Raw genomic sequence first — 24,855 nt, 5'->3', positions numbered from 1 at the left:
ATTACAAAGTCATATCTGTTTAATGCAAAAGAATAACTTCCAGGATAACCTCTTGACTTTGGAATCTCTCAGCCATTGCCACTTTGTCTCATTTCACTCTTCCCCCTTTTGGTCGAGAAGGTTTTCTCAATCCCTTGATGCTGGGTCTCAGCTCATTCTAGGGTTTTTCTCAATCCCTTGATGCTGAGTCTCAGCTCATTCTAGGATTTCTGTCCCACATTGCCAGGAAGGTCCATACCCCTGGTAGTCATGTCCCACATAGACAGGGGGAGGGTGGTGAGTTTGCTTGTTGTGTTGGCTGGAGAGAGAGGCCACATCTGAGTAAGAAAAGAGGTTCTCTTGGGGGTGACTCTTAGGCTTAATTTTAAGTAGCCTTGACCTATCCTTTGTGGGGTTACGTTTCATATGAACAAACCCCAAGACTGGGGGCTCAGCCTATAGCTTTGGTTGTCCACACTGCTTGTGAGAATGTCAAGAATTCAACTTGGAGAGGTTGAATTTTCCCCCATTCTCACCATTCCCCAAAGGGAACTTTGCAAATACTTGTCCACTCACTGATCAAATCACTCTGGGATTCATTGGGGCATCACTCTGGAGAAACCAACAGAATCTCATGTCTTACCCAAGGTTCCATGTACTTATGTTGTTCAATCAACTATCTACATAAGTTATATTAGGAGATGCACTAGTTAAAATATAAATTTTGTACCAAATAAACATTTTTTGCTTTAGTCTCACACACAAGTTGAAATTTTGAAATATTAATTACCATCTGTTTTCAGCACCCTGCAGTAATGATATTCCTTTGTTCTTCCTCATGCAAAAACATTTTTTAAATTTGTACATTTAGTCACTATCATTATACACTCTAGGCATTCCTAGATTATACCATCTCAGTCTTTATCATCTATCTTTCTTTCTGATTTCATTTATGCCCCCAGCCCTCCTCCCTCTATCATTCTCACATGCAGCTTCATTCAGTGTTTTAACATAATTGTATTACACTTAGTAGTATTGTGCTGTCCATTTCTGAGTTTTTATATTCAGTCCTGTTCACAGTCTGTATCCCTTCAGCTCCAATTACCCAATATCTTACCCTATTTCTATCTCCTGATGGTCTCTGTTACCAACGAAATATTCCAAGTTTATTCACTAATGTCAGTTCATATCAGTGAGACCATACAGTATTTGTCCTTTGGTTTTTGGCTAATCTCACTCAGTATAATGTCCTTAAGGTCCATTCATGTTGTTACATACTTCATAACTTTATTCTGTCTTACAGCTGCATAATATTCCATTGTATGTATATACCACAGTTTGTTTAGCCACCCCTCTGTTGATGGACATTTTGGCTGTTTCCATCTCTTGATAATTGTAAATAATGCTGCTATAAACATTGGTGTGTAAATGTCCATTTGTGTCCTTGAGTAGAGACAGCATATAGATGGGTCCTGTTTTTTAATCCATTCTGCCAGTCTATGTCTTATGATAGGGGAGTTTAATCCATTAACATTTAGTGTTATTACTGTATGGGTAGTACTTTCTCCTACCATTTTGCCTTTTGGATTTTATACATCATATCTAATTTTCCTTCTTTTTACCTTTACTCATAGTCTTCCTATCTACACTCTTCTCCATACCTCTCTCTTTTGTCTTTTCGTATCTGTCTCTAGTGCTCCCTTTAGTATTTCTTGCAGAGCTGGTTTCTTGGTCACAAATTCTCTCAGTGATTTTTTGTCTGAAAATGTTTTAATTTCCCCCTGATTTCGAAGGACAAATTTGCTGGATATAGAATTCTTGGTTGGCTGTCTTTCTCTTTTAGTAACTTAAATATATCATCCCACTGTCTTCTCACCTTCATGGTTTCTGCTGAGAAATCTATGCATAGTCTTATTGGGCTTCCCTTGCATGTGATGGATTGCTTTTCTCTTGCTTTCACGATTCTCTCTTTCTCTTTGATGTCTGACATTCTGATTAGTAAATGTCTTGGAGTATGTCTATTAGGACCTATTCTCTTTGGGGTACACTGCACTTCTTGGATCTGTAACTTTAAGTCTTTCATAAGAGTTGGGAAATTTTCAGTGATAACTTCCTCCATTAGTTTTTCTCCTCCTTTTCCCTTCTCTTCTCCTTCTGGGACACCCACAACATGTATATTCATGCGCTTCATATTGTCCTTCAATTCCCTGAGTCCCTGCTCATATTTTTCCATTTTTTCCCTATATGTTCTTTTTCTTGTCAGATTTCAGATGTTCCATCCTCCAGTTCACTAATCCTATCTTCTGCCTCTCAAAATCTACCATTGTAGGTTTCCATTGTTTTTTTCATCTCTTCTTCCATGCCTTTCATTCCCATAAGTTCTGTGATTTGTTTTTTCAGACTTTTGATTTCTTCTTTTTGTTCATTCCTTGCCTTCTTTATATCCTCCCTCAATTCACTGATTTGGTTTTTGATGTGGTTTTCCATGTTTGTTTGTATATTCTTAATTAATTGTTTCAGCTCCTGTACCTCATTTGAATTGTTGGTTTGTTCCTTTGACTGGGCCATATCTTCAATTTTCCTAGTGTGATTTGTTATTTTTTGTTGGCATCTAGGCATTTAATTACCTTAATTAGTTTATTCTGGAGATTGTTTTCACTTCTTTTACCTAGGGTTTTCTTGATGGGTGAATTTGTTGTCTATCTGTTCTTTGACATTCAGTTCAGCTTTTTCTGGACCTCTAGCATAGGTTTTGTTTAACAGAGAAAATTTTTCAGTTCTTGTTTCTTGCCCTGCTTGTATGGTGCCTTTTTCCCTCCACCCTTAGGAGGGTCTACTTACATATTATAGACCCCAGCCAGATTTTCCCAGGACAAACTGGCCTCCCATAAGGAGAAAAGAGTCACCTGCATCGGTTTTCCCTGAGGGTGAGACCCAGCAGTTTCAAAGACTTTCCTGTGAAGTCTCTGGGCTCTGTTTTTCTTATCCTGCCCAGTATGTGGTGCTTGTCTGCCTGCAGGTCCCACCAGCATAAGATGATGCAGTACCTTTAACTTTGGCAGACTGTCCCTGCTGGTAACGTGGTGGAGACAGAGGAGAGGTTTTAGACTGGTTTTAATGGCTTCAAATTAGCAAGCCCTGGTGTCTGAATTCCTTGTGGGAGGGATTCCTCCTGAGTTGGGCTTCACCCCTCCCTCGGGGAAAGCACAGGCTCCAGACAAGTCCTCAAATGAGCTTTTTTCTGCCTATGCCTGGAGCAATTGCAGCCTGAGAAGCTCTGCCACTATATCCAAAGGCAGTCAAGCCTTTGTAGAAACACAGCCACAAAAACCTCTGTTTCTTTATTTTTTTCTTTTTCCATCAGTACTGCTCCCTTGGCGCCAGGGCCAAAATGAGCACCCTCCACTTTGACCAGGTTCACCTTAGTTGGGGGCCTATTTTTAGTAGTCAGAATTTGTTAATTAATTCCACAACAGGTGTTTGGTTCGGCTCAGGCCCTGCTGCTGGTAACGTCCCTTTCCTTTCCCCTCTGGGAAGCAGCCTGTGGGGGAGGGGCACTGGCCGCCACAGATTGGGGAACTCACTGTTCTGGGTGGGCTCACAGCTGGTCCAGACTGGGGTATGCTGTGTGTCTGGTCACTGATGTGGCCCCAGGAGCTGTTCTGTACTGTTTCTGGTTATTTAGTAGTTGTTCTGGAGGATAAACTAAAACACACACATTGCTAAGCTGCCATCTTGGCCTGGTCAACCATACAAACATTCTTAACATACAAACATTCTTAACATGGTTACAATCAGTGGCTCAAAATATGACCACATAGCTGTGTATTCATTATCATGATCTTTTTTTTTAATTTGCATCTTTCAAGCAAAAAAAAAAAAGAAAAAAGAAAAATTCATACATGCCATACCCCTTACCACTCCCTTTCTAAGATTCCTATATTTCAATCTACCGAATTTTTTAACTTTTGTTCCCCTATTATTTTTTAATCCATATTTTTTACTCATCTGTCCATACTGTAGATAAAAGGAGCATCAGACACAAGGTTTTCACAATCACACAGTCACACTGCGAAAGTTATATCATTATACAAACATCTTCAAGAAACATGGTTACTGGAACATAACTCTACAGTTTCAAGTACTTCCCTCTAGCCACTCTAATATACTATAAACTGAAATGGGGATATCTATATAATGCATAAGAATAACCTGGTTAACCTCTCAAATCTGTTTGAAATCTCTCAGCCACTGACACTTTATTTTGTCTCATTTCTCTCTTCTCCCTTTTGGTCGAGAAGGTTTTTCTCAATCTTTTGAGCTGAGTCCCAGCTCATTCTAGGATTTCTGCCCCAGTGTGATCCAGGGAGGTTTACACCCCTGGGAGTCATGTCCCATATATATAGAGAGAGAGGGCAATGAGTTCGCTTGCCATGTTGTCAGAGAGAGAGAGAGAGGCCACATCTAAGCAACAAAAGAGGTTCTCTGGGGGTGACTTTTAGGTCTAATTTTAAGTAGGCCTAGCTTATCCTTTGTGGAGATAAGTTTCATAGGAACAAACCCCAAAATTGAGGATTTGGTCTATTGATTTGCTTGTTCCCACTGCTTGTGAGAATATCATGAATTCTCCAAATGGGGAAGATTACTTTTTCCCCCTTTCTCCCTATTCTCCCAAGGGGACTTTGCAAATACTTCTTTATTCACTGTTAAAATAACTCTGAGATTTATTAGGGCATTACATAAACCTGGATAAACCTATAAAGTCTCATACCCTAGTCAAAGTTCCAAGAACTTATGGCGTTCAATTATACTGTCCATATAAGTTAAATTATGAAATGCACAACTCAAAACATAAATTTTTTTACCAAATAAACATTTCTTGCTTTAGTCTCACACAGAAGTTGAAGTTTTAAAATATGAATGACCATCTGTTTTCAACACCCTGTAACATTGACATTCCTTTGTTCTTTATGCAAAAACATTTTTTAATTTATATATTGTCACTATCATTGTACACTCTAGGCATTCCTAGATTATAGCATCTGAGTTTTTATCATCTATCTTTCCTTCTGGTTTCATATGTGACTCTAGCCCTTCTCCCTCTGTCATTCTCACATTCAGCTTCATTCAGTGTACTTACATTATTGTGTTACAATAAGGTCATATTGTGCTATCCATTTCTGAATTTTTACAATCAGTCCTGTTTCACAATCTGTATCCCTTCAGTTCTAATTACCCAATCTCTACCCTATTTCTATCTCCTGATAACCTCTGTTCTTAATTGAAATTCTCCAAGTTCACTCATTAATGTTAGTTCATATCAGTAAGACCATAAGGTATTTGTCCTTTTGTTTCTGGCTAATTTCACTCAGCATAATGTCCTCAAGGTCCATCCATGTTGTTACATGCTTCATGACTTTATTCTGTCTTACTAGCTGCATAATATTCCAATGTATGTATATACCACAGCTTGTTTAGCCACTCATCTGTTGATGGACTTTTGGAATGTTTCCTTCTCTTGGTAATTACAAATAATGCTGCTATGAACATTGGTGCACAAATGTCCGTTTGTGTCCTTGCCCTCATGTCCTCTAAATAGATACCTAGCAATGGTCTTGCTGGATCATATGGCAATTCTATACTTAGCTTCCTGAGAAATGGCCAAACTGCTTTCCACAGTGGTTGTAGCATTTTACATTCCCACCAACAGTGGATAAATATGCCTCTTTCTCCAAATCCTCTTCAGCACTTGTCATTTTTGGCTTTTTCAATCATGGCCATTCTGGTGGGTGTGATTTGCATTTCCTCAACAGCCAGTGAAGTTGAGCATTTTTTTATGTGCCTTTTAGCCATTCATATTTCCACTTCTGAGACGTGTCTGTTCATGTCTTTTGCCCATTTTGTAACTGGGTTGTTTGTCTTTTTGTTGTTGAGTTGAACAATCTCTTTATATATTTTGGATACTAGACCCTTATCTGATATGTGGTTTCCAAATATCATCTCCCATTGTGTAGGCTACCTTTTTTTTTTTTTTTTGCATGGGCAGGCAGCAGAAATCGAATTGGGGTCTCTGGCATGGCAGGCGAGAACACTGCCTGCTGAGCCAATATGGCCTACCCTTTTTACTTTCTTGACAAAGTTTTTTGATGCACAAAAGTGTTTAGTTTTGAGGAGTTCCCATTTATCTATATTTTCCTTCTATGCTTATGCTTTGGGTGTAAGATCTAGGAAACCACCTCCTATTACAAGTTTTATAAGATAGTTCCCTACATTTTCTTCTAAATGCTTTAAGGTCTTAAATCTAATGTATAGGTCTTGGATCCATTTTGAGTTAATTTTTGTATAGGGTGTGAGATAGGGACGTTCTTTACTTCTTTTGCATACTGATATCCAGTTCTCCAAGCACCATTTATTGCAGAAACTGTTCTGTCTGAGGTTAGTAGTTTGACTGCTTTATCAAAGATCAATTGTCCATAAATGAGAGGGTCTATATCTGAATGCTTTTTTTCGATTCGATTGGTCAGTTTATCTTTATGCCAGTACTATGCTGTTTTGACCACTGTAGCTTCATAATACAACTTAAAGTCAGATTAGTGTGAGACCACTGACTTCATTTTTCTTTCTCAGAATATTTTTAGTTATTTGGGGCACACTGCCCTTCCTGATAAGCTTGGTTATTGGTTTTTCTATTTCTGCAAAGTAAGCTTTTGGGATTTTAATTGGTATTCCTTGAATCTATAAATCAATTTAGGTAGAATTGGCATCTTAACTATATTTAGTCTTCCAATCCATGAACGCCTATGCCCTTCCATTTATTTAGGTCTTCTGTGATTTATTTTAGCAATTTCTTGTAGTTTTCATTGCATAGGTTTTTTGTATCCTTAGTTAAATTTATTCCTAAATATTTTATTCTTTTGGTTGCAATTGTAAATGGATTTTTTTCTTGATTTCCCCCTCAGATTGCTCATTACTAGTAAATAGAAACACTAGAGATTTTTTAGTATTGATCTTGTAACCTGCCACTTTGCTGTACTCATTTATTAGCTCTAGTAGTTTTTCTGTGGGTTTTTCGGGGTTTTGACATATAGTATCATATCATCTGCAAACAGTGAGAGTTTTACTTCTTCCTTTCCAATTTTGATGCCTTGTATTTTCTTTTTTTGTCTAATTTTTCTGGTTAGAACTTCCAACACAATGTTGAATAAAACTGGTGATAGTGGACATCTTTGTCTTGTTCCTGATCTTAGGGGGAAAGCTTTCAATGTTTCCACATTGAGGATATTAGCTGTGGGGTTTTAATATATTTCCTTTATCATGTTGAAGAAGTTCCCTTCTACTCCTATCCTTTGAAGTGTTTTCATCAGGAAAGGATGTTGGATTTTGTCAAATGCCTTTTCTGCATCCATCGAGATAATCATATGGTTTTTCTGCTTTGATTTGTTGATATGGTGTATTACATTAATTGATTTTCTTATGTTGAACCATCCTTGCATACCAGGGATAAATCCTACTTAGTCATGGTGTATAATTATTTTAATATGTTACTGGATTCAATTTACAAGAATTTTGTTGAGGAATTTTGCATCCATATTCATTAGTGAGATTGGTCTGTGATTTTCTTTTCTTGTGGTATCATTGTCTCGCCTTGGTATGAGGGTGATGTTGGCTTCATAGAATGTTAGGTTGCCTTCCCTCCTCTTCAGTTTTTTTTTAAAGTTTAAGCAGGATTGGTACTAATTCTTTCTTGAATGTTTGGTAGAATTCACATGTAAAGCCATCTCATCCTGGACTTTTTTTTTTTTTTTTTGAGAGCTTCTTGATGACTGATTCAACTTCCTTACCTGTGATTGGTTTGTTGAGGTCATCTATTTCTTCTCGAGTCAATGTTGGTTGTTCATGCCTTTCTAGGAAGTTGTGCATTTCATCTACATTGTCTAGTTTAATAGCATAAAGTTGTTCATAGTATTCTCTCATTACCTCCTTTATTTCTGTGGGATCAGTTATTATGTCTCCTCTTCCATTTCTGATTTTGTTTATTTACATCCCAGCAGTTACTCTGTACTCTTCCTGGTTATTTATTAGCTACTCTGGGGAACAAACTAAATTCCTCGCCTCACTAAGCCACCATTTTGGAACCAAGCCTCTCTGTAGACTGGAACTTTGAAAGGGATCGCATTGAATCTGTAAATCAACTTGTAGAATTGACATCATAACAATACTTATTCTCACAATCTATGAGCATGTAATGTTCTTCCATTTATTTAGGTCTTCTTTGATTTCTTTTCACAATGCTTTGTAGTTTTCTGAATATAGGTCCTTTACATTCTCGGTTAAGTTTATTCATAGTTATTGGATTATTTTAGTTGCTACTGAAAATGGAATTTTTTATCCTGATTTCTTCCTCAGATAGCTCATTATTAGCGTAGGGAAACATTACTGATTTTTTTGCATGTTAATCTTATATTCTGTCACTTTGTTGAACTCATTTAGTAGGTCTAATAGCTTTGCTGTCGATTTTTCAGGACTTTCCATGTATAGGATCAGACATCTGCAATGGTGAAAGTTTTACTTATTCCTTTCTGATTTGAATGCCATTTATTTATTTTTCCTTCCTGATTTGCTCAAGCTACGACTTCTAGTAAAATGTTGAATAACAATAGTGACAGTGGGCATCTTGATCTTAGAGAGAAAATTTCAGACTTTCACACTTGAGTATTATATTAGCTATGTGTTTCTCACATCTCCTCTTTATCATTTTAAGAAAGTTAACTTCCTTAACTTTTGGAATGCTTTTTTATCAAGAAAAGATGTTGGATTTTGTCAAATGCCTTTTTTGCAACAATCAAGATATGATCATGTGGTTCTTCTCCTTGATTTGTTAATGCGGTATTGCTTTATTTAATTTTCTTGTGCTGAACTGCTCTTGCAAACCTGGAAAAAAACCCACCTGATCATGGTGTATAATTCTTATGCTGTGCAAACGGATTCGATTTTGTTCAGAATTTTTGCATTTATTCATTAGAGATTGGTCTGTAATGTTCCTTTCTTGTAATATCTGGTTTTGGTAATAGGGTAATGTTGGTTTCATAGAACGAGTTAGGTAGTGTTCCCTCTTCATTTTTTTTGAAGAGTTTGAGTAGGATTGGCATTAACTCTTCTTAGAATAATTGGTAGAATTCACGTGTGAAGCCATCTGGTCCTGGTCTTTTCTTTGTTCAGAACATTTTGAGGATGTTTCAATCACTTTGCCTATGATAGGTTTACTGTGATCTTCTATTTCTTTTGGACCAAAGTGACTGTTTTGTATGTTTCTAGAATTTTTTTCATTTCATATAAGTTGTCTACTTTGTTGGCATACAGTTGTTTATAGTATCCTCTTAGGATATTTTTATTTCTATGGGGTCAGTAGTAATGTGCCTCCTCTCTTTTCTGATTTTGTTTATTTGCATCTTCTCTTTTTGTTAGTCTATCTAATGGTTTGCCAATTTTGTTCCTCTTCTCAAAGAATCAGGTTTTACTTTTAGTGATTCTCTCTACTGTTTTTTGTTATCAATTTCAATTACCTCTTTTATTATTTATTATTTATTTTTTTATTATTTCTAGTTCCTCCAAGTGAAATAAGGTCTCTGATTTTAGCTCTTTCTTCCTTTTTAATGTCGACATTTAGAACTAACTTTCCCTCTGAGCACTGTCCCCACTGCAGCCCACACATTTTGATGTGCTGCATTCTTGTTTTCATTCATCTTGACATATGTACTGATTTCTCTTGCTAATTTCATCTTTAACCCTCTGGTTGTTTAAGAGTGTGCTGTTCAATCTCCATGCATTTTTAAATTTTCTAGTCCTCTCCCTCTTGTTGATTTCCAGCTTCATTCCATTATGATCAGAGAAAGTACTTTGTATAATTTCAAGCTTTTTCAATTTATTGAGATCTGTTTTGTGACCCAACATGTGGTCTCTCCTCGTGAATGATTTATGAGCACTTGAGAAGAATTATATCCTGCTGTTCTGGGGTGCATTGCTCTGTATATGTATATTAGTTCTAGTTCACTTATGCACTTATGGATTTTCTGTCTAGATTCTATCTATTGATGCTAGTGGTCTATTGAAGTCTCCAACTATTATTGTAGATATGCCTATTTCTCCCTTCAATTTTGCTACCATTTGCCTTATCTGTTTTTGGGTACCCTGGTTAGGTACTTATATGTTTATGATTGTTATCTCTTCTTTGTGGGTTGTCCTTTTATTAATGTATAATGTACTTCCTTGTCTGTTATAAGAGCTTTGCATCTAATGTCTATTTTGTTTGATATTAGCATAGCTACTCCAGTTTTTATTGGATTTTTTTTGCATGACATCTTTTTCTAGTCTTTTACTTGTAACCTATTTGTATAGTTCAGTCTGAGGTGAGTCTCTTATAGGTAGCATAAAGATGGCCCATATTTTTTAATGCATTCTTCCAGAATGCGTCATTTGATTGTGCAGTTTCATCCATGGACATTTCATGTAAATACAGTATTTGCAGTACTTCAACCATTTTATCCTTGGGTTTTTAAATGTTGCATTTTATTTTTCTCTCTTCATATACACTTTTAGTTACCTTTACTGAAAGTCTTTATTACTACACTCTTCTCCAAGCCTCTCTCTCCTATGCTTTCACTTTAGCCCACAGGACTCCTTTTACTGTTTCTTGTAGGGCAGGCCTCTTGCTAATGAATCTCTCAGCTTCTAATCTTCTGCTCTTCCTCTTCTTTTTTTTTTTTTTTTTTTTTGCGTGGTTAGGTACCAGGAATCGAACCCAGGTCTCTGGCATGGCAGGTGAGAACTGTGCCTGCTGAGCCACAGTGGCCTGCCCTTTTTTTTGGGGGGGGGGGGGTGGTGTTGCATTGACCATGAATCGAACCTGGGTCTCCTGCATGGAAGGCGTGTGTTCTAACCACTGAACTACCAGTGCACTCCCTTTCTCACATTTTTGAAAAGCAGTTTTGCCAGACAGAGAATTCTTGACTGGCAGTTTTTCTCTTTCAGTATCTTGAATATATAATACCACCGCCTTCTTTAGTCCATGGTTTCTGATGTGATATTAGCACTTAGTTTTATCAGGCATCCTTTTTATGTAATGTGTCACTTTTCTCTTGCTGTTTTCAGAATTCTCTATTTATATTTTGTAATTGGCATTCTGATTAGTATGTGTCTTGGAGTAGATCTACTCAGATATATTCAGTTTGGAGTATGTTGCATTTCTCAAACTTGGATATCAATGCCTTTTATATGCATTGGGGATTTCTCAGCCATTAATTCCTCAAATATCTTTTTGCTTATTTCCCTTCACTTCTCCTTCTAGGACACCCATGATGGGAATGTTTGTGGCTTCATGTTGTCAATCAATTCCCAGAGATCATGCTCAATTTTTCCCAGTATTTTCTCTGTTTGAATTTAGATATCCTCTTTACTAGCTCTCTTCTAGATCCTTTATTCTGCCTATTCAAATCTGCTGATGTATGCCTCTAATGTATTTCTATTCTCATCTATTGTGACTTTATTTCCCTAACATGTTATTTTTCTCTGCATCTTATGGAATTCTTCTTTATGCTCCCCTAGTATCAGCTTAATATCCTTTATCTCCTTAGCCATCTCCTTGATTTAGGAGATTTGTTTGAACGTCTTTGACTGGTTGTTCCAGACTCCAAATCTCCTCTGCCTTTTTGATTTGCTCCTTTGACTGAGACATATATTCCTTAAAGTGACTTGCATTTTTTACTTATGTGTGGACATCAGATCATCTTGCTGAGTTTTCTCTGAAGGTAAGATTCTCTCTCTTCTCAAAGCTTTTGTTATTAATTAAATTTGTGTTGATATTCTTTTTTGACACTTGGTTTGTCAGTATTACCCAACCAGGGCTGGGCCAGGGACCCACAAAGAGAGCACACACTAGTTCCAAAGGGCACCAAAGAGAAGGTCAGGTAAAGAAGCTAAAAATGGGCCACGGTGACTCAGCAGGCAAGAATGCTTGCCTGCCATGCCAGAGGACCCGGGTTCGATTCCCAGTGCCTGCCTACGTAAAAAAAAAAAAAAAAAAAAAGCTAAAAATTCCTTAATTCTGCTCCTTAGGGTGTGCTTTCCTGGCCTGTTGGGTGTGGGTTGTGGAAACTGCCAGTGTCAGCAGTCCAAATTCACTAGCACAGTGCTAGATCATGTCCCTTTCTGTTCTTGGGGAAGTGGACCTCTGCTGCCCTTTCAGTCTGGAACTGCCCACCAGAGACTGAAGAATCAGACATTTTCTGCCCTGAATGTGGGGGATAGGAACGAGGATGTGGGCTGAGGGGATTACTCATGATCTCTTATCACAGCTTCTCCATCTTTTCATCCCACACTTTCTTGGGTGTTGCAGAGCAGTCCCCTGATCTCCAGAGCCCCAGATCCATTGTTGAAGACCCTATCTGCCTGACTCTTAGTTGTTTTTCTGGCAGAAAAGTGAGCCCAGTCTCTTTGTAATCAGCCATCTTAGCCTCAGTTACTGAAGCTGTATTTTCTTGACTCAGCACTTGTCAGGCTAATGCAGTCTCTGCTAGTTTGGAAGGATGTGTGTCCCGTAGATAGCCATGTTTTAATCCTAATCCCATTTTGTAAAGGCAGCCATTTCTTCTAATCCCTATTCAGCGTGTATGTTTGAGACTGTAATTGGATCATCTCCCTGGAGATGTGATGTAATCGAGAGTAGTTGTTAAGCTGGATTGGGTGATGACATGTCTACACTCGTTTGGGTAGGTCTTGATTAGTTTCTGGAGTTCTATAAAAGAGGAAACATTTTGGAGAATGAAGGAGATTCAGAGAGAGCAGAGTATGCTGCAGCACCACAAAGCAGAGTCCATGAGCCAGCGACCTTTGGAGATGAAGAAGGAAAAGGCCTCCCGGGGAGCTTCATGAAATAGGAAGCCACGAGTGAAAGCTAGCAGGTGATACTGTGTTCACCATGTGCCCTTCCAGCTGAGACAGAAGCCCTGACTGTGTTCACCATGTGCCTTCTCACTTGAGAGAGAAACCCCGAACTTAACTGGCCCTCTTGAACCATGGTATCTTTCCCTTGATGGATGCCTTAGATTGGACATTTCTACAGACTTGTTTTAATTGGGAACATTTTCTCAGCCTTAGAACTGTAAACTAGCAACTCATTAAATTCCGTCTTTTAAAAGCCATTCCGTTTCTGGTATATTGCATTCCGGCAGCTAGCAAACTAGAACACAGTCCTTTAACTGTTTTCCATAGTTTTGAAGAAGCGGCTGTATTTAAGATTCTTCTGCAGGCTTTGTTCCAGGGAGATTGGAACAATGGTCCCTCTCAGAATGGCTTCTAGTCATCTGAAGGAGCTGATCAAATGGAGAGATGTGGGATCAGACCAGACATCCCTGGAGTTTGGAGGACTAGAGTTTTTTTTTTTTTATTTCCTACCCTGGCATCAGCAAGCTAAGCCAGAGCCAGAGCTCCAGTCCCCATTGCTGCCTGCCATGAAGTTGGAGTAAAAGGTGATGGCAGCTGCTGAAGGCAAGTGAAACTCACCAGTTTTTATGGAATTTACCAGCCTCTTCCTCTCACTCCTCCCTGGATGCTGCACAGTGTTGTCCAAGTGGAGTTTCAAAGTGGAGTTTTAAAGTGCCAGTTCACAATTGTTTTGATGGAGGAACTGATTCCTGAAGCTTCCCACACAACCACTTTCCCATATCCAAACTATACCTTCAATATAATGGTATTAGTTAGGGTTCTCTAGAGAAACAGAATCAACAGGGAACACTTGCAAATATAAAATTTATGAAAGTGTCTCACGTGACCGTAGGAATGCAGAGTCCAAAATCCACAGGGCAGGCTGCGAAGCCGACGACTCCAATGGATGGCCTGGATGAACTCCACAGGACAGGCTCACCAGCCAAAGCAGGAATGCAACCTGTCTCCTCTGAGTCCTCCTTAAAAGGCTTCCCATGATTGGATTTAGCATCACTAATTGCAGAAGACACTCCCCTTTGGCTGATTACAAATGGAATCAGCTGTGGATGTAGCTGACGTGATCATGACCTAATCCTATGAAATGTCCTCATTGCAACAGACAGGCCAGCGCTTGCCCATCAGATGAACAGGTACCACAACTTGGCCAAGTTGACACCTGTCCCTAACCATGACAATAATCTTACATTTAAACTAACTCTAAACCTATCTCTAACTATAACCCCTAAATCTAACTGAAACTTTACCATGAAAAAACCCTAAGCAAACCCTTTCCCTAACCCGACACTATTCTTAACACTAACCCTAAGCCTGAACCTATCCTAACACTAAACAAAACACTAATTCCTAAGCCTAAACAATACTAAATACTAAATCATGACTATAAATCTACACGATCTCTAATCTTATCTTTAGTCTTTACATAGTCCCTAACTTTAAGTATAAATTTAAAATAATGCATATCCTAACCACTAAACCTAACCCTAACCAAACCCTGACATAAAACCTCACAATATCCATAACCCTAATAATTCTAATCCCAAAGTGTAAATCTACCGCTGACAACAACCTAACCATAAACTCACCCTTAATATCCCTAACTCTAAATCTCAATCTTATCTCTAAAATGAATTGTAAAACAAATCATAACCCTTAATTGCAATGATAAACCTAATCCTAAACTGACTCTAATCCTGATCAAACACTACCATGATCTTAACCCCTAAATCTAAACTTAACATAAACACTAACCCTAACCCTAACTGTAATCTTGTCCCTAAACCTACCCCTATTCCTAAACTGAAGCCTAACATAAATTCTTAATTCTAACCCTAACTCCAATTTTATGCATAATGAAATCCTAATGCAAACCCTAATTCTAACACTAACTTTAACTTTTAACTCTAAACTTATGATCAACACTAACACAAACATTCCCTATAATTTAAGCTTAAGCTTAATGCTAAACCTACCTAACTCTAACATTAACCTTTTCTAAAATATAACACAAAATCTAAACCTACCTCTAACCTTAAAGCTATATCTAAGTATAACATTCTCAAACTCAAACCCTAAATCTTACAATACAACTAATCTTAACCTAACCATTAACATAATTCTAACAGTCAACCTATACCAAAATCTAAACTTCACCCTGCCCCTTAAACCTACCACCAAATTTACCCTAACAAAAACAAGCATAGCACTAAACAAAACTTTATTCTAAACCTAACCCTAAATCCTAATTATAACCATAGCCCTAATCATAGCAATAACCCAAATCCTAATCCCAAATCAAACACTAACTCTAATACTAATCCCAATCCTAACCCTACACTAATCCTAATTCTAATTTGCCATTAACATAATCTTAACCCCACCAAACCTTATACCTAATTAAAACACTAACTGAAAACTGATTTCAACCCTAACACTAACACTAATTCTAAACCTAAATGAAACCGCAACCTAAGTTCCTAATGATAACCCTATATCTAATCCCAGCCATAACCTGTACACTGTACCTGAACTCTAACATTAATGATTATCTAACCCCTGATCCTAAACTATCGCTAACCTTAAAGTTATCACTAACCCTAACCTAAACCCTAACCTCAACCTTACCCTAACTGTAACACCTACACTAACATTATTACTGATCCTAATCCTAACTGTAACCATAAACATAATCTTCAATGTACCCTAACATTAAGCCTAACCTTACCTTTCAGATAACTTTTTCTTAAATCCAAACCTAACTGAATCCTGTCAGTCTTAAGCCTATCCCAAGCACTATCTCCAAATCTAAAGTTAACCTTAACCTTCACTCCAGGGATAATCTTGACTGTAACACTAACATCAACCCTTACTCTGAGCTAATCCTAACCCTAAAACTGACTTAAAACTTAAACATTTACTCTTACACTAACTGTAACTCTAACATTAATTAATATAAACCAAACACTAAACTTAATCCATTAATCAAACACTAACCCCAACTTTAACTGAAACCACAGCCCTTTACCCTAAACCTAACCTTAACCTAATTTAATCCTATCCAATAACCTTAACTCAACATTAACACTAAACTTAAACTTAACGCTAACATTAACATTACTCTTAACAAAACTATAACCCTAATCCTAAACCTAACATAAATGTGACCATACACAATACATAACCATAATCTAGATTTAACCCTAGTCTTTTCCGTAATCTAATCTTAAACATAAACCCTATACTTAACACTAACCCTAACACATCCTTAACAAAACCCTATCTAATCCAAACCCTAAACCCAACACCTAACCCTAAACCTAACTCTAACATTAACCTTAAAACAAACTCTAACTCAGCCACCCCAACCTTAAACATAAAAGTAATACTTACCTTACCCTTAATACCATCTTACATCCTAACTCCAAACCCAACACTAACCATAACAAAACCTTTATTTCTAAACCTAACACCCATCATAAACCATAAACCTAAACTAAACTGAGATGCTAGCCACTAAGCCTAATCTAAACCTAACTTTAACTAAACCTATTTCTAACCATGCCCATTAACCCAAACCACAACCTGAATGCAATCTTTAACATAATTAAACTGAACTCTCACATTAATGATTATCTAACCCCTGATCCTAAACCATCGCTAACCTTAAAGTTAACACTTAACCTAACCCAAACCCAATCATAATTGCTAATAAAAACATAATTCTATACACAACTGCACTGATTTGAAAGGATTTATGTAACCTGGGAAAGCCACATCTTAATCCTAAACCAATCTTGAGAATTCTTTTAATTCCTATTCAGCACTATAGGCTGGAGACTTGATTAGATTATTTCCACAGCGATGTGGCTCACCCTATTGTGGGTATAAACCTTTCATTAGATAGAGATGTGATTCCATCCATTCCAGGTGGGTCTGGATTAGTTTACTGGGACCCTTTAAAAGAGGAAAACATTTTGGAGAGAGTCCCTTTATTAGAGCCACAAGAACCCATGCAGCCAGAGACCTTTGGAAAACATCCCCCGGGGAGCTTCATGAAATGAGGAACCTAGAGAGAAAGTTAGCAGATGCTGCCAGGTTTGCCATGTGACTTTCCAGTTCAGAGAGAAACCCTGAGCTTCATTGGCCTTTCTTGAGTAAAGGTAACTTCTTTTTGGTGCCTTAGATTAGACATTTCTATAGACTTGCTTTAATTAGGACATTTTCATGGCCTTAGAATTGTAAACTTGCAACTAAATAAATCCCCCTTTTAAAAGCTGTTCCATTTCTGGTGTATTGTATTCCAACAGGTAGAAAACTAGAGCAACAAATAAAATCAGTTCTAACGTTAACTCTTATCCTATACAAAACTATAACTCCAAATTCTCCCACCACCTATAACCATAAACATAAACCCCAAAATTAATGTAAACCTAACCAAAACCTTGTTCTAGTTTGGTGACTGCCGGGATGTAATATACTAGAAATGGAATGGCTTTTTTTAAAAAGGGGAATTCAATAACCTGCTAGTTTGCAGCTCTAAGACCATGAAAATGTCCTAATTAAAGGAAGACTATAGAAACCTCCAACCTAAGACATCCAGGGAGAGATACCTTGGTTCAAGAAGGCCCATGAAGTTCAGGTTTTCTATCTCAAGTGGAAAACCACATGGTGAACACCGCATCTATTAGCTTCCCCTCCAGGTTTTCTACTTTATGAAGCTTCCTGGGAGGCATTTTCCTTCTTCACCTCCAAAGTTGCTCGCTGGTGGAATCTCTGCCTTGCGGTTCTGCAGCTTTCTGTTGTCGTTCTCTACTCCCTCCGAATCTCCATTTTCTACAATATGTTTCCTCTTGTATAGAATTCCAGGAAAGAAATCCACACATCTAGAAAGGGTGAGCTATGTCTCCAGCTAATCCAGTTTCACACCCTCTCCTAAGGTAGTTACAAATCCAACTCCCTTGGGAATGAAACTCTCAAAAAAAAGTGATTAGAAGACATGGCTATGACAAACGGGATTAAGATTAAATCAGTCATTTCTAGGTTTTGGTTTGAGCTCCTACACCATTCACATATCTATACCCATTAATCGAATTTTCGGGCAGGATGGGGTGCCCACGGGCATCGGTGTCGGGGATCCGTTAGGGGAGGCGCAGCTCTGGAGCCCACCGACCGGAGTCCCTTGGCGCGGCCGCCACCCGGACGACGCCCGCCGGGGCTGCGGTGTGCGGGGCCTCTCGCACAGCTCCGGCCTCCGGTGGACCCCGGGGCGCCGAGGCTGCGGCCTCTGGCTTTGGAGCGGTGGTCGGCGGCGCAAGCTGCCCCCAGCGACCTCGCACCCCGCAAGCCCTCGGCCCGCCGGGCGCCCGGACGGCCTCTGGGGTGAGATGGGGTGGGGTGGGGTGGGGCGTGGTGGGGTTGGGCGGGCCGCGGCGGGGCGGGGCCGGGCCGGAGGGCGGGCACCCGAAGGTGGGTGGGGGTGGGGGCGTTTTCCGGGCAGGATGGGTTCCCTGCCATGCTTCTGGCCGCCCGCCCGTCCGTTCGTCCTTCTCCCACCGGGCTCCCTGGTGGCCTGGCCTTGGTCAGCAGGGGGGTCCCGGAGGGGGCCGAATGCGCTGGATGGGTTCCTGGAGAGCAGGCGCCCCTAAGGAAGGGACCTCAAGGAGCCGGAGGGGGTGGCCGGGTGGGTCTGGCCCCCTGGGGCCGGGAGTACAGGACAAGTCCGTGGCACGGCGTCCCGGTGCCAAGGCAGCGGTGCCAGGCAGGGGAAGGCAGCCATGCCGGCCTCTGACGGCCGGGGCGGCAAGGCGGGAGCGCCCTCTGTCGGGCACCGTTTGGGGCCAGGCAGGGGCGAACTCGTCCGGCAAGGGCACGACGGGCGAGAAGGGGTCCAGCGGGTTAAGGGGGTCTCGGCCTCGAGGCGAGGGACGCCCGCGAGGGACGTGGGCGGCCCCGGGACGCAGCCAAGCGCCCGGCCAGCTGGGGCGCCACGGGGGGCGGAGGCCAAAAGGAGGAGAGCGGGAGGCGCCAGGACTAGAAGTGCGCACGGCAAAAGCCTACAGCACCCGGTATTCCCAGGCGGTCTCCCATCCAAGTACTAACCAGGCCCGACCCTGCTTAGCTTCCGAGATCAGACGAGATCGGGCGCGTTCAGGGTGGTATGGCCGTAGACGTGGGCCGCTGCCACCGCCGGCCCCAAGAGCCTGCGCTGCCGAGGGCTGGCTGCGGGACCTGCACCGCGGCTCCGCGCGTCCCCAGGAGGCGGCGCCCTGCGACCCGTGGCGCCGCCCAGCCCGGTTCGGTCCCCGGAGTGTCTCCCCCGGCCCCTCCTCGCGACGCAGCCCCACCCCGGCTCCCACCCCACTTGCTCGCCGCTGCCGGGGTCCCGCTTTCCCCCAAGCCCCTCCCCCGCCGGAACGGCCTGCGGCCCCTGGCGGCTCGCCTGTCCAGCGAGCGGCCGGGCGGCCCCACCCCGCCCTTCCTCGCAGGGGGCCCACGTGCCTCCCAGGGCGCGTAAGGGGCCCGCCGACCCCGTGGACTTGCCTGAGCGCGGCCAACCCAGGCCGGGCCATGGGGGAGGGAGGCGCCCGAGGCCTGCTGGCTCGCCCAGTCCACAGGCACGTCTTCTGCCCCAGCTGGTGGCCTCGCTCCGTCCCCTCGACGGCCCTTCCCGCCCCTTTTATCCCTACCCTGCCTTGCCCCTGCCCCTGGCCCTCTACCAGCCCCTGTCCCTGTCCCTGCCCCTGCCCCAGCACCTGCCTCAGCCACTTCCCCTGCCCCTGTCCCTGCCCCAGCCCCTGGTCCTGACCCTGACCCTGCCACAGACCCTGGCCCTGCCCCTGGCTCTGAAACTGCCCCTGAACCTGGCCGCACCCCTGCCCTTGCCCCTGGACCTGCCCCTGCCCCTGCCCCTGCCCCTCCCCAAGTCCCTGGCCCGATCCCTGGCCCTAAACCTGAACCCGGCCCTGCCCCTGCCCCAGCCCCTGGCCCTGGCCCTAACTCTGCCCCTGGCCCGGTCATGCCCCGCCCCCTGACCCTCCCCCAGCCCCTTGCCCTGCCCCAGCCCCTGCCCCTGTCCCTACTCCAGGCCCTGCCCCTGTCCCAGGCCTTGACCCTTCCCCTGCCCCTGCCAAGCTCCTGCCACTGCCCCAGCCCATGGTCTTGCCAATGGCCATGTCCCTGCCCCTGCACTGCAACTTCCCTTGCCCTACCCTTGCCCCTGGCCCTAACCCAGCCCCTGGCCCTGCCCCAGCCCCTGGCCCTGCCCCAGCCCCTGCTCCTGCCCCTGGGCCTGCCCTAGCTCCTGGCCCTGGCCCTGCCCCAGTTCCTACCTCAGCCCCTGGCCCTGGCCCTGCCTCAATCACTGCCCCGACACTGCCCTGCTCCTGCCATGCCCCTGGTCCTGCTCCAGATCCTGGCCCTGCCTCTGCTTCTGACCCTCCCCTGTCCCTGCACCAGCCCCTGGCCCTGCCTCGTGCCCTGCCCCTGCCCAGGCCCCTGGCCCTGACCCTAGCCCTGCCCCGTGCCCTGCCCCTGCACCAGCCCTAGGCCCTTCCGCTGCCCCTGGCCCTGCCCCAGCCCCTGCCTCAGCCCCTTCCCCAGCCCCTGCCTCAGCCCCTTCCCCTGCCCCTTTCCCTGCCCCAGCCCCTGGTCCTGACCCTGACCCTGCCACTGCCCCAGTCCCAGCCCCTGCCTCAGCCCCTGCACCTGCCTTTGCCCCTGGCCCTGCTGCTTGCTATGCCCCTGGCCCTATCCCAGCCGCTGGCCCTGCCCTTGGCCCTGCCCCTGACCCTGACACTGGCACTGCTCCTGGGCATGCCGAGGCACCTGGCCCTGGCCCTGCCCCTAACCCAGTCCCTGGCCTTGGCCCTGCCCTTGCCCCTGACCCTGCACCAGCCCCTGTCCCTGCCTCTGCCCCAGCCACTGCCACTGCCCTGCCCCTGTCCTGCCTCTGCCTCTGGACCTGCCCCAGCCACTGCCTCAGCCGCTGCCCGTCTCTGCCCCTGCTTCAGCCACTGGTCCTGTCCCTGACCCTGTTCCTGCCCCTCCCATGACCCTAGCCCTGCCCCTTCCTCTGCCCCTTCCCCTGCCCCAGGCCCTGCCCCTGCCCCTGGCCCAGCCCTTGGCCCTGCAAATCCCCATGAACCTACCCTGGCACTTCCCCTGCCCCTGGTCCTGGACCTGCCCCTGTCGCAGCCCCTGGCCCTGCCCCAGCTCCTGGCCCTGCCTCTGGCCCTACCCAGCTCCTGGCCCTGCCCCTGCCCCTACCCCAGCCCCTGTCCCTGTCCCTCCCACCACCCCTGGTCCTGTCACTGCCCTGCCCAAGTGCCTAGCCCCGCCCCTGGTCCTTCCCCTGCACCTGCACTGTCCCTGCCCTGCCCCTGCCCCTGGCCCTGCCAAGCCACTGCCATTGCCCCTGCCCTTGCCATGCCCATACCCATGCCCCTCCCCTGCCCCTACCCTACCCCAGCGCCTGCTACTGCCCTGCCACTGCCCAAGTCCCTGGCCCGATCACTGGCCCTAAACCAGCACCTGGCCCTGCCCCTGCCCCTGCCCCTCGCCCTGCCCCTACCCCTGCCCCAGACCCTGGCCCTGCCCCTGCCCCAGCCCCTGCCCCTGGGCCTGGCCCTGCCCCTGCCCTTTCCCAGCCCCTGGCCCTTCCCCTACCCCTGTCCTAGGCCCTGGCCCTGGCCCTGCCCCTGCACCTGGTTATGACCCTGCCCCGACCCTAGCCTGACCCTGCCCCTGCCCCTGGCCTTTCCCCTTCCCCTGGCCCAGCCCCTTACCCTGCTCTGTCCCTGCCCCAGCCCCTGGCCCTGGCCCTGCCCAAGTCCCTATCCTGCCCTGCCCCTGCCCCTGGCCGTACCCCAGTCCCTGCCCCTACCTCAGGCATGGCCCTGCCCCAGCCCCTACTCCTGTCCCAGTCCTTGACCCTTCTCCTGCCCCTGCCCCTGTCATTGCCAAGCCCCTGCCACTTCCCAAGCCCGTGGTCCTGCCAATGGCCATGCCACTGCCCCTGGCCCTGCAACTTCTCTTGCCCTGCCCTTGCCCCTGGCCCTAACCCAGCCCCTGGCCCTGCCCCTACCCCTGCCCCTGTCCCTGGGCCTACCCCATGTCCTGGCCCTGGCCCTGCTCCAGTTCCTACCTCAGCCCCTAGCCCTGGCCCTGCCTCAATCACTGCACCTCACCATGCCCTGCCCCGGCCATGCCCCTGGCCCTGCCCCAGACCCTGGGCCTGCCCCTGGTACTGCCCCTGCCTCTACCCTGCACCAACCCCTGGCCCTGCCTTGGCCCCTGTACCAGTCCCTAGCCCTGCCCTATGCCCTGCCCCTGTCCAGGCCCCTGGCCATGCCTCTGGCACTGCCTCTGCCCTTGGCCCGCCATGCCCGTGGAGCTACCCCAGCTCCAGCCCCTTGTCCTGCTTCTGACCCTGGCCCAGCCAAGCCCGTGCCACTGCCCCTGCCCTGCCCCTGCCTATGCTTCTGCCCCAGCCCCTGCCCCTGGCCCTGGTTCTGGTTCTGGCCCTGCCCTACCATTGCCCATGCTCCATCTCCTGGCTGTGCCCCTGCCTGGCCCTTGACCTGCCGCTGCCCCGTCCCTGTCCCTGACCCTGGTCCTGCCCCAGCCATGACCCTGCCCCTGCCATGCCTCTGTCCCTGCCCCAACACCTGGCCCTGCGGCTGCCACTGGCCCTACCATACCCCTACCCTGTCCCTGACCCTGCCTGTCCTGACCCTGGCCCTTCCCCTATCCCAGTCCCTGGCCCTGTCTGTGCCTCTGCCGCAGACCTCGGCCCTGCCCCTACCCCTTGTCCTGACCATGACCAGGCCCCTGCCGCTGTCCCTGCCCCTGGCCTTGCCCCTGGCCCTCCCTCTGCCCTGCTCAGGCTCCTGCCCCTGCCCCAGCCTGTGCCCTTGACAATGCCCTGCTCCAGCCCCTGGCCCTGCCCCTGGCCCTGACCCAGGTCCTGGCCCTGGCCCTGCCCCTGTACCTGGTCATGACCCTGTCCCAACCCTGCGAAGCCCCTGGTCCTGCCCCTGCCTCTGCCCCTGCCCCTGCCCCAGCCCCTGGCCCTGCCCCTGCCCCTGGGCTTGCCTTTTCTCCTGCCTGGTACCTGCCAAGCGCCTGGCCCTGCCCCTACCCTTGCCTCTGACCCTGGCACTGCCCCAGCCCCTGCCCCTGCCCTTGGCCCTGCCCCTGCCCCTGTGCCTGGTGATGACCCTGTCCTGACCCTGCCCTGCCTCCACCCCTGCCCTGCCCCTGGGTTTGCTATTGCTCCTCCTGCCTCTGTCCCTGCCTCCGGCCTTGCCCCTGGCCCTGTCCCTACCCCAGCCCCTGGCCCTGGCCCTGCTAAGCCCCTGCCCCTACCCTGCCATACCCCTTCCCCTGCCCCTGCCCCTGGCCCTGGCCCTGCCCTTGGGCCTGTCTCAGGCCCTGGCCCTCGCCCTGCACTAGTCACTAACCCAAACCTGGCCATGGCCCATCCCTTGCCCCACCCTACCCCTGACCCTGCGCCTCCCCCAGCCCCAGGCCCTGCCCTTGCTCCTGCCCTGCCCCTGCACCTGACCGTGACCCAGCCCCTGGACCTGCCCTAGCCCCTGGCCAAGTCCCTGCCCATGCCCCAGCCCATGCCCCTGCCCTTGCCCTGCCCCAGCCCCTACCCCAGACCTGGCCATGGCCCTGTCCCAGGACCTGGCCCTAGCTCTGCCCCTGGCCTAGCCATGCCCATGACCCTGCCCCTATCGCAGCCCCTGGCCCTGCCCATACCTCTGCCCCTACCCCTGAGCTTGTCCCAGTCCCTGCCCCTGCCCCTGCCCCTGACCCCGCCCCTGACCCTGCCCCCGCCCCTGCACCTGTCCCTGCCAAGTCCCTTCCAATGGCCTTGCCCTGACCCTGCCTCAGCCCCTGCCCCTGGCCCTGGCTTAGCAAGTTCCCCTGCCCATGCCCCTGCCCCTGTCACTGCCCTGGCCCTACCCCAGGCCCTACCCCTGGCCCTGACCCTGCCGCTGGCTCTACCCCTGATCCTGCCCATTTCCCTACCCTACCCTGAGCCTCCCCTTGGCCCTACCCCAACCCCTGCCCCTGGCCCTGCCCCAGCAACTGACCCTGCCCTTGCTCTATCCCTGCCATGCCCCTGCCACTGCCCCTGCCCTGTCCCTGGCCCTGACTGTGACCCTGGCCCTGCCATGCCCCTGGACTGACCCTGCCACTGCCCTGTCCCTGCCCCTCTCCCTGCTCCTGTCCCTGCCCCTGGCCTTGCCCCTGCCCCTGCCACTGCCCTGGCCCTACCCCTGGCCCTGCGCCTCTCCCTACCCAGCCCTGCGCCTACCCCTGGCCCTAACCCATCCCCTGGCCCTGCCACTGCCCCTGCTGCAACCCTCGGCCCTTCCCCTGTCCTGGTCCCTGGCCTTGCCCCTGCAATTGACCCTGCCCCTGGCCCTGCCCCTAGCCTGGGCACTGCCCTTGGCCCTGTCTCAGCAGCTGACCCTGACGCTGCCTACCCCTGCCATTCCCCTGCCCCAGCCCCAGGCCTTGACTGTGACCCAGGCCCTGCCATGCCCCTGCCCTATCGCTGACCCTGCCCTTGCCCTGCCTCTGCCCTGCCCCTCTCCCTACCAAAGCCCCTGGCACTGGCCCTGACCCTGCCACAGCCCTTGGCCCTGTCCCTGCCCCTTTCCCAACCCTGGCCCTGATCATGCACCTGGCCCTGCCCTATCCCTATCCCTATCCCTGCCCCTGCCCTGCCCTTGCCCCTTCCCCTGTCCCAACCCTGGCCCTGGCCCTGCCCCCTGCACCTGGTGATGACACTGTACCAATGCTGCCCTGCCTCTGCCCCTTCCCCTGGCCCTGGCCCTGACCCTCTCCCTACCGAAGCCCCTGGCA

The 24,855-nt window shown here is 47.1% G+C and overlaps 1 long non-coding RNA gene and 1 other non-coding gene across 4 annotated transcripts in view; one reads left to right on the top strand and one right to left on the bottom strand.

The window, feature by feature from the left end:
* Positions 1 to 24,855, top strand: part of LOC143673993 (uncharacterized) — a 61,471-nt gene that overhangs the window by 12,433 nt on the left and 24,183 nt on the right. Inside the window, exon 3 of one of the 3 annotated variants that reach the window (XR_013170814.1) lies at positions 13,440 to 13,699. The exons of the other annotated variants lie outside the window; for them this stretch is intronic. This is a non-coding gene — a long non-coding RNA (uncharacterized LOC143673993). Of the gene's footprint in view, positions 1 to 13,439; positions 13,700 to 24,855 lie in introns of those variants that run through there. 3 annotated transcript variants of the gene reach the window in all.
* LOC143675156 (5S ribosomal RNA) lies at positions 19,026 to 19,144 on the bottom strand. The gene has a single exon (XR_013171400.1). It is a non-coding gene; the product is annotated as a 5S ribosomal RNA (ribosomal RNA).

This window comes from Tamandua tetradactyla, chromosome 2 (genome assembly GCF_023851605.1).
Source record: "Tamandua tetradactyla isolate mTamTet1 chromosome 2, mTamTet1.pri, whole genome shotgun sequence".
In the NCBI taxonomy this organism is placed as follows: Eukaryota; Metazoa; Chordata; class Mammalia; order Pilosa; family Myrmecophagidae; genus Tamandua; species Tamandua tetradactyla.
The sequence above is the reverse complement of the archived record's forward strand: the minus strand, read 5'-3'. Positions and strand labels throughout refer to the sequence as shown.